Genomic DNA, 10700 nt, shown 5'->3' on the forward strand with positions numbered 1-10700 from the left:
TCAAGAGTCCCTCTAGGTTCTAGTCAGCTCCATACCTTAGAATGAGAGAGGTGGGAATCTCTTTCCGGTTCTCAAACTCTAACACCCTGTGAAGGGAGTCAGAACACTGGAAGCTGGATTCTCTGCGAGCAGGGATGACAGCTTCTGGTCAGTGCGTTAGGCGGGGACTCAAATTCCTTCCGAACTTGCCCTGGCGAGCCATATCGAGCTGTGCAGCTGAGCCGTGGTTTGCCATGGTAAGGGAAGGTATATTTATACCTGGAAAGTGCTTAGGAATGTTAGCATGGATGTAAAGTCGGGCAAAGGAAGACGTCATGAATGAAACCCTAAGGAATAGTAGTTCATGCATAATAGATGAGTTCTTGGAGAAATTAATAATCCTAGCTAGGGAAAGTCCCAAAGGCTTAAGGGTCTGGTTTCTAAGAACTCGTTGTGACGTTGGGATGGACGGATGTAGGTGACCATGCCTGCATTTGGATAGCATGGCTAATGCCTAAATAAGGACTGGGATTCTTTGACTAAATAAGGGCAATGCGAATTGTGCCTATATAAGGACATGATTTAGGAAAACCTATATACGGATCTTTCAGCGGGAATAACAAACTCTATTCTTGAAAAGTTATTATCTATGAAAAATTGACTATTACGTCTAACCATTTTTACCCCTCAGTATCTCCTGATCTTCTTCGTCATGTGAGATTTTTTGCGATCTGATTTACCAGCTTACCAAAAGCTTCTATTACCACATTGGGCTCAGTGTGATTATTGAGACACTGCTTAATATCTTTTTTACCCTTAATATACAACTGGTTTAAAAAAGCCTCCACCATAATCTTGCCCCACCTAATAGTACGCGCCTGATCTGTTGGGTAGAAATCCCTATTTGAGAGGCTCTTTGGCTCGTCTCCACGAAAGACCAGCACCCCCATAGTTTCTACAGTCGTTGGGTTATGATCACTGTAACCAGTCCAAGATGAGCTTGCTTTCAGTATGTTTAAGAGCAAAGGAGCAGATACCACAATATAATCTATGGTTGAGCAACATCCCCTACCAATAAAGAAAAGAACCAACTCTGTCTCATCCGTGTGCTCAAGACAATGTAGATTATTAATAGCAAATAAGCTTTCTAACAAATTGCCTTGGGCCGAATGTTCAAAATGGGCTAAGGGAGTGTGTCCTAGAAAGGTCAAAATACCACTGGTTACTCACCATCTTCTCTTCTTTCTTCCGAGCCTCCTGGGGTATGTCCCTCTCCCGCATGAGAACCTAGGAAAGAAAAGAAAGAGAGAAAAGGAAAAACCAACACGTGAATAACAAGGCCAAATTTTCACCAAGATACCAAAGGAAACAGAATGAACCAGAGACACCATGGGACCCATGAAGGTAGATAGAGAAACCAGAGCAGAAAAGAGAAGAATATATAGAGACATTCTGATTCATTTACAATAAAGACAATATAAAGACTATAAAGACAATAAACCAATCAAAATTGAGCACTACATACGGCCTCCTAGATTTTGTTTCCGCCCATTCCTTCCACAGGGAGCCAAGCTATAGAGTGATCCCCTACTCAATATACAGTTAGAGGAGCAGCGATGTACATTAAAATCCCCCATTATAATAAATTCACAATGGGAGCGACTATCATGTCCAACATGCTCTGGAAAGTCTTCAAGTGCAGCTTTATGCTCACTATTGTTTTTCCCGCAAAGGAGTTATAGAAGTTAATTACCACCAAGGTGGGATGCCTGGGAAAGGATAATTCTACTGCTAACAAATGTGGGGATGGACTAAACAGGCTCCTCGTTGTACAAGCCAGTTTAAGGGATATTAAAATAAGCAAACCTCCCGTAGCACGTCCTGTAGTGGAAGGGAAAGCCGCTTTAAAAAAAGACGCAACACCATCCAAAAACAAACAAATTTGACGTATCCCAGGTTTCTTGCAGTGAGACAATGTGACCAGACCTTAACATACTTAACCACTGCACGTCATCCTTTTTAGCCCTTAACCCTGCAATGTTCCAGGACATGAATTTACAGCTAGACGGAACAGAATGTGAACGAATATCATTTACCTCTCTAGATTACAGAGGGCACCCTGTTGTAACCATAATCTCACTTGAAGCTAGTAGTCAATCAATACAATCTAGGTCTCTCAATGGTACAAATCTATTTGCAAGAGGAATGGTCGTACTCATATTTGGGCACACTTTTGGGCATTGTAACATCTTTTCCTGAAAAAAACGAACATTTTTGTTCTGGAATCTTTGGTATTGGGCCCCGTCAGGATAATTAAAATGAAGCGGGATGACCTGAATTCCCGTGTCTGATTTGTGTCTAAATTGGCTGTGGATCATGGCCCTAGTATGCGACGGGTGAGTTAAATTAAACACAATACATTCACCCCACCTATCTGTTTTTTTGTGGCACTCCTCACTCACTCCACTTTTCTAGCCATAATACCATGGGGAGCTATATGATGTTCATTTATCAGAGATCTATCCAGCTAGTGGGTCACCTTATATACCAGATCTACCTTTGTCTCCTTAGAGCCCTGCTTGACAAGTGGAACACCCAACAAAATAGCCAAAGGTGCTGAATCTGGGGGTAGGTTTAAAATATCAGTTCTTTCTTCCAACTTTAAAGGGAGACTGGAGGAGTTTGGGCCCAGTAAATTGGGCCCCTGATTGACCCGGGGGCTAATGACCTTTGCCAGGCTACAACTATGCCACCCCCCTCCTCCTTATTGTTTTCAGAAGGTCTCTGGCTCCCTTGAAAACACGTTCTTTCCAATTGCTTGTTTTTTATGCCCTTGGTCTGACTGCAAACTGCCCCTGTGTTCTGAATGCTGGCCACTGCTGACTTGCGGACCATTGCTAGTTGAGGGAGCTACAGGTACAGATCTACCCTGCTCCCTTCCTTCATCCCCGCGAGCTCTGTGACATGGCTACTGGCTAAATGGCAGGAGTAAAGCTCATTGGGCTGACAAAGCAAGGCTTCCACCTTTTCCAACCATGAGTTAATGGGAGCTAAAAGTATCTTTAGCATATCTTCCATTTTTAGGAGCAGTTTTGACAAAGTCTAGCTCGAGTCCACATGATCTGGATCAAGGACAATTGGTACCACAGACTTTTTCCCCTCATCTTTTCTTTTTGACTGGGGGTTCCAACATGAAAGTGCCTTGCACTTGTTTGCCCTCCGCTCCCTCTGATAAATCCGTGGCAGATAACAGTATTGGTGCCATCTCACTTTGGGCATCTATTGACAAAGTGCCACCGAGGGATAAAGGGCTCTGTCGAAGGTTAGTTATTTCCAGCAAAAGTCTCCTTGCAGTCAGGGTGATTTTGTTCGAGAAGACATTTGCTGCCCTGGCCAAAAACGTGGCAAGAGTTGTTACAAAACCCCCTCCACCTGTCGTGGGCATTGTTTGCTTTCTCTTTCCGATTGTCTTTCACCAACTGTCTAATATGGAGCTCCACAGAACAATACCTTGAATAAAGAATCCATGAGGCTCAGGGGTTAGAGAGGTGGCCCAGCCTCTTCCTGGCTCTTATGGGCGCAGACAGGCCGCTCTTTGTCTGTGCTCCACCCGCGCGCCGCCCGGGTGCTCAAGCACACATCCCACGCTGTGGGATTCCCAAACTGATTATCTAGCGCCTCCTGGTGCAGAATGGGTGGTGTAAGGAGCCACGGGGCAGTCTGGGAGTTTTGGTCTGTTGCTTCCCTTCACTCCCCTGTGTATGCCAGTAAGAATGGCGTCCCATGCTGAGGGACCACCGAGCTGATTATCTAGCGCCTCCTGTCACTGCATGGGCGACGACGGCGTAAGGAGCCACGGAGTAGGCTGGGAGTTGTGGTTCATTGCTCCCCTTCACTCCCCTGTGTATGGTGGTAAGAACGCCGTCCCGTATCTCGGGGGGTCCCCGAGCTGATCATCTAGCACTTCCTGGTGCAACGTGGGCATTGGTGGCATAAGTAGCCGTGAAGCAGACTGGGAGTTGTGGTCTGTTGCTCTCCTTCACTCCCCTTTTATGCCGGTAAGAACGGGGTCCAGTGCTGCGGGATCCCCAAGCTGATATCTAGTGCCTCCTGGGGGTAGCATGGACGTTGGCGGCATAAGGAGCTGCGGAGCAGCCTGGGAGTTGTGGTCTGTTGCTACTTTTTTATGATGTGCTTCACTTCAAAACTTTCCCCTCTTTTATTTGATCTATGTATTACTGTTACATGCTGCTATTTTTATTGTGCTTTTATGGATACATTGTATCCAAATAAAGATCTTGATTGATTGATTGATTGATTATATAGTGCCTCCTGGGGCAGCGTTGGCGTTGCCGGTTAAAGGAGCAGCACAGAGCACGCTGGAAGTTGTGGTCTGCTGCTCCCCTTCACTCCCCTGTGTATGCCAGTAAGAACGGCATCCCGCACATCAGGATCCCAGAGCTGATTATCTAGTACCTCCTGGTGCAGCGTTTGCATTGGCGGCATAAGGAGCCGTGGAGCAGGCCCGGAACTGTGGTTTGTTGCTCCCTTACACTCCTCAGTGTATGCCGGTAAGAACTGGGTCCTGCGCTGCGGGATCTCCGAGCTGATTATCTAGCGCCTCCTGGTGTAGCGTGGGCATTGGCGGCGTAAGGAACCGCTGAGCAGACTGGGAGTTGTGGTCTGTTGCTCCCCTTCACTTCCCTGTGCATGCCGCTAAGAACGGGGTCCCACACTGCAGGATCCTTGAGCAGTTTATGTAGTGCCTCTTGGTGCAGCGTGGGCGTAGGCAGCATAAGGAGCTGCGGAGCAGGCTGGGAGTTGTGGTCTGTTGCTCCCCTTCACTCCCCTGTGTATGCTGGTAAGAACGGCATCCCCTAAGGGGATTGAATTATTCTATGAATGCAGGTGAGCACTAGTCACGTGCAGAATAGAGTTACACGCTGTCTGTTTTCTAAAATGTTTTATTAGTATCTTGTTTTCTTTGACATAGACCACTACATCAAGGAAATCTATTTCCTTTTTGTCAGTCTGGTGAGTAAACTGTAGATTGCATTCATTGTTGTTGAGATGCTGTAGTAGTATACACAAATGTGTGTCGTTAACGGCACAAATGACAAAATCTTCATCTATGTAGCGTCCTCAGTAAACAATATGTTCAGTAACCTCTGGTGGGCCGGCCGTCCATTGATGTTGTTGTTCAAAAATGCCCATGTATAGGTTTCTGTATAATGGGGAAAGATTTTGAACCCATGGCGATGCCCCTAGCCTCTCTGTACCAATTTCTCTGATGTAGGAAAACATTGTTCTCTAAAAGTAAGCGTGTCAAGTCTAGTAACAACTCTGCATGTTCAAAAAGTGTTGCATCTCTTTGAAATGGAGCAGCTGCCAAAGATTGGATCCCCTTCTCTAAGGGTATGCAGGTGTAAAGATAGCAGACATCTAGTGTAACAAAAGTGAAGTCTTCTACCCACTCGATATAGTCCAGTTTGTTCAAGAGATCACTGGTCTCTCTTAGATATGAGGGAAGGTTATGAACTAGCGGTTGTAGGAGAACATCTATGTATTCTGAGATATGTTCCGTGGGGGAGCCTATACCCAAAATTATAGGCCTCCCTGTAGGAAATGTACCTTGCTTATGACTTTTAGGGAGTACATACATACAGGGTGCCCTAGGTAAGGATAACATGTATTGGAACTCCACATCAGTGAGAAGACACTTGACGTGCCAAAATCTAAGTCTGCTTTTGATTAATCTAGTGATGTTATTAGGTGGATTGTTGATATGCCTTAGGAATACTTGGCCATCTGTAAGTTATCTATCAATTTCTTGAGTGTAGTCACTGTCTGGCATGTCCACAATGTTACCTCCCTTATCCGGTTTCTTAATAATAATTTCAGGTGTTTTAGCGAGTGATTTCAGGGTCAAACTTTCTCCTTTTTTTCGATTATGTCTAAAATGTCAGTGTTTCCCAGAAAGATTATCTTCTAGTACATATAAATCATTGGTCACCGCCTTCTACAATGAATCTATCAAAATATTAGGGGGTAGAGTAGGTACAAAGACAGATTTTGGTTTTAAGCCACTGACAATATTCAAGTTAGGTGTGATGTCCAAGTCTGATAATACAACTAAGATGGTAGGTGTAGTACCCCCACTATCATTTAAAGACAGTAATAGATATAGATCTTGTATCTCCCTAATAATTGTATTACAAACTGGTGTTATTGGGATAAGGGAAGAGGAGTACACAGGTTTGTAATAAAAAACTTGTTTAATTTTGTGTTTTGAAAAAATTTGAACAAATCTACATGCATCTGTGTGAAGTCAGGACTAACAGTGAGGCAAAAGCCATGACCCTTGCTGAGTACATCAATTTCAAAAGTAGAAAGATCATGGTTGGACAAATTCACAATAGCAACATTGTCTGTATTGTTTACGTCTGGTGCCTTCCTCATAGGGTGTCATATTCGAAGCAGTACTGAGTTTTTCTGATTGTGGGATAACTATCTCATGGTCAGCACTACCCTTGTGCCTAGGTTGGCCTGTGTGTCTACCCTCCTTGTTTTCTTGTGTTTGGTTTGTTGACGTTTGTTCTTGTTCCTTTCCCGAAATGTACCATTCTTCTAAAAAGGAAGAAGAGGCCAGGTTGTCAGAGGGACCTGCAGTTGTTAAGTTAGTGTCACCCGATTTGCTCCTGTCGCTGTGTATCCTAGATGCATCCAACTCACTGGTTGACATAACAATCATTGGAGCCATATTTACACCACTAGAGACATTGGAACGTGATTTAACGTCATCAAACCTATGAGCAAAAGTAAAAACTCTGCCATTTTTATAATCATTTTCGTTTTATCCGGAGTTTTCAATTTTTTTTGTCTTTGATGTACAACTGATGCGCACTTAAAATATCCTTGAGAATTTTATAATATTTCTCTGTAGTTTCCTGCAAATTGAGACTTTTGATTTCAGTCTCCAAATTTTCAATTTCCAGTAATATATTGCTTCTCTTGCGTTCTGCATGTCCAATGAGGATATCCATCATCCTAAAAGAAAAGGAAAGGATCAGATCTTTCAATTCATTAAGTAGGTCTGGGTCTGAGTCCTCAAAGGAAGGAAATATCATAACTTGCAAACCCTGAGGTACTTTTTTTATATCACTATGGGCCTTATGCAGGTGGGCTTGCATTTACCACTTCATAAATACCGAATCATACCGATTCGGTATTTATGAAGTGGTAAATGCACTGTAGGTAATGAGTCGGTAAATATTACCGATTCGGAAAAATTCGGTAATTACCGAATCGGTATTTACCGATTCGGTAATGAGGCATACCTTCCCAGTGATGGGAAGGTATGCCTCATTACCGAATCGGTAAATACCGATTCGGTAATGGGGGAGCACATGCAAGGGTGGCAGGGTGTCACATTGACACCCTGTTGCACCCCTGATTCGGCCATGTGTGCACATGTGGCGCACATACATGCCCTAAGGGCATGTATGTCTGCCACATTGCACACTTAAACGTGCACAAAAATGCTTTTTGTCACCTATTCGTCATTTACCACCAACCTTTAGTTGGTGGTAAATAACGAATCCCCACACCCACCACACACTCCCCCTACATCTCATTTCATGATTCGGTATTTACCGAATCGGTAATTTTACCGATTCGGTAAATACCGAATCATGAAATTCTCCCCCTACATCTCAAAAGCCAAAATACCGGTCGGTAACGGTATAATTACCGAAAATCGGCCCTTACCGACCGGTATTTGGCTTCCTACATGAGGCCTCATATCTTTTAAGTATGGTGGAGCCCCACCATCTCTAAAGTTTTTGCCTTCTTAGATGTACCAATTTGATACAAGTTTTGCCTCAAACCCTCCTGTTCTGTGGTGGGTTCGGCCATTCTAGTTTTGTCTGTTGTACCTGTGAAGAGTTCTAAAAGAAGCTTATCTCTATCATTGTCAAAGGATTTATTTATTTTATTTCTTAAGTTTTATATAGCACGAAATCGACGCACAAGGGTATCGGAGCGCTTTACATTATACAGTTATTAAACGTTAGATGGTTGAGGTAGTATACATACATTCGATATTCACAATTCAGTACAATAGAGATAGATAGTAATATATGGATAGCATAGGTGACTGGTAGTCAATAAAGAATGATCCACACACCGCTATTAAACATTAGGAGGTTGCGGTAGTATATGTACATTCAGTAATGGTCACTCAATACAAAAGAGGTAGGCAGTAATAAATGTGTAGCATAGGTGACTAGTAGTCGACTTAGCATTAAAGTCTTAGGAGATGAGTTTGTTCATTAGAAGCATTTTTACATTTTTTTAAGGAGGTAAATGAGGGGATTCCACGTATCACTGGCGGTAGAGAGTTCCAAATCTTCGCTGCCATCCCTGAGAAAGCTCTGCAACCAGTTCTCTTTTTATGGAAGGATTGTGGTTTCAGTAGTAGTGAACTTGCACTTCGCAATTGCCTGCATCCTCCAGAACGCTCTAGCTTTAGTGCTAAGTAACTGGGGGTATTGCTATGGAGGGCTTTATGGGTCATGCAGGCGATCTTTAGGTGTATTCTTGCCTCATAGGGCAGCCAGTTCAGAGCTTTCAAGGTTGGAGAAATGTGGTTATTTCTTTTAGTTCCTGAGACCAGTCTAGCCGCAGCGTTAAGCAATGCCCTCAGTGGGACCAGCTTGTATTTGGGGAGCCCGCAAAGAGTGGTGCTTCCATAGTCCAATCTTGGTAACACTAGGGCTTGTACCGCCATTTTTAAGTCGGTCTGTGGTAGAAAGAGTTTAAGTTTCCTTAGTATACTCATCTGGTGATTGGCTCCCTTGGTGGCATTAGTAATTTGCGCCTGCATGTTCAGGTGTTTGTCTATGGTGACTACCAAGGATTTCGCAAAGTCAATGATGTGGGTAGCACAGTCAAAGGAAGTTAGATGTTTCAACCATACGTCTGTCTTGGGTGTGTGGTTGGGTGAGGAGATGAGCAGGAATTCAGTTTTTTTGGTTTTGAGCATGAGGAGGTTTCCGGTGAGCCATCTTTGAGTATTCTGTAGAATAGCGTTGAGGGAGATGAAGTTATCTGGTTTGGAGATTTTCATATACAGTTGGGTGTCGTCCGCTTACAGGTGATATAGAATGTTCTCAGAGTTCAATGCGTTTGCTAGGGGCTTCATGAGTAAATTAAAAAGAATGGGTGAGAGTGCTGATCCCTGTGGAACCCCTATGGTGACCATGGAGGGTTGAGAGAGTAAATGCCCTCTCTACATTCTTGGTGTTATGTTGTTTAGGAAGGAGGTGAACCATTGTAACACTGGGCCAGTAAGGCCCATCCTATGTTCCAGTAGGGATAATAGGTTGTCATGCTTGACCGTATCAAAAGCGGAGGATAAGTCAAGAATTATCAATAGGCATGATTTGTTGCGGTCTAGCATTTTTAGTATGTCATCCATTATGTGAGTGCAGATACCGTGCTGTGACCTTGACGGAAGCCGGATTGGTGTTTGTCTAGGGTGTTGAAATTCTCGAAGTGGTTACATAATTGAATTTGTACACATTTTTCCAGCAATTTTGCCAGGGTGGGGATGTTGAATATAGGGCGATGGTTGTTGAGATCTGAGGGGAGGGAGTCGGATTTCTTTAGTATGGGTCTGACCTGTCCTACTTTAAGACAGTCCGGTATGGAGCCTTGTCTCAGAGAGGCGTTTACAATCTTTGCCCATAGAGGTAGAATAGATGTTTTTATCATTCTGAATAAAGAAGGAGGTAGAGGGTGTGAGAAGTTGGCCTGGTATATGCTGTCCACTAGTTATAGGGGGCACCTTGCACCACTCCAAACAACCCTTATTGATGATTAGGTTTAAGACGACCTTTATTGAAAGCTATCCCAGTGGTAGCTATGGAGAGCAGCCTTCAGGCAAAGTCTCGAAGGAATGTAAAGCAGCTTGGTTTACCAGATTATAACCTCTTGAATGACCAAATGAAAGGAGAACCACACAAGGTATATATATATATAAAATATATGTATTTATTACTAAACACTCTCTACTAACCTCTTTATGAGATTAGAGAGCAAGCCAAACAATATTACAGTTCTAAAACTACGGTAAATAGCACAATATACATTGGGCCGCAGGGGGAGACCAAACCATATATTAAGAAAGTGGTATAAGAACCACGACTTGACTAGACACAGTTCCTAGAGCACGTAGAATCACTGGGACCCCAAGAAACCACCCAAGGTAGTGACACAGGGGACCCACGGGGGACGTGTGCAGTGTGAGAACACAGCTGCGAGCTCCATACAATCCTATGGGAAAGTCGCGGTTGAAATTTTAGAGATTAAGGACACTTAGGAGAGAACTTGGAGCAAACCCTTCAGACTTAGAAGGTTCTAAGGCCAGCACCCACGTGAGCACCGGAGTACTCGTGTTACCTAACCCAGGGAAACCGGGTGCATAGGTGTCAAATGGTGTCGGGAATCTTCGCTGTCTTCAATGGAGAGTTGCTGCAAAGTGCTGCTGTCATGGAAATGAAAAGTGTCCAGTGTAATCCAAGCCTGGATCGAAGATGTGAAGAACCTGAAAGCAGAGGCGACAGAGTCTGGGTCACTTGGCAGTGACCAGGGGCACGATAGGCGTATACCCACCGATGTTGGGTGTTTCAGGTGCGATGAGGTGAAGCTTGACTCCACTG

The 10700-nt window shown here is 43.9% G+C and overlaps 1 long non-coding RNA gene across 1 annotated transcript in view; it reads right to left on the bottom strand.

Moving 5' to 3' along the window:
* Nucleotides 1-1268, bottom strand: part of LOC146867713 (uncharacterized) — a 71863-nt gene extending 70595 nt beyond the window's left edge. Inside the window, exon 1 of the long non-coding RNA XR_014966127.1 lies at nucleotides 1210-1268. This is a non-coding gene — a long non-coding RNA (uncharacterized LOC146867713). The remainder of the gene's footprint in view (nucleotides 1-1209) is intronic.
* Nucleotides 1269-10700: the final 9432 nt, after the last annotated feature.

Source organism: Triturus cristatus, chromosome 1_2 (genome assembly GCF_964204655.1).
Source record: "Triturus cristatus chromosome 1_2, aTriCri1.1, whole genome shotgun sequence".
Lineage (NCBI taxonomy): Eukaryota > Metazoa > Chordata > Amphibia > Caudata > Salamandridae > Triturus > Triturus cristatus.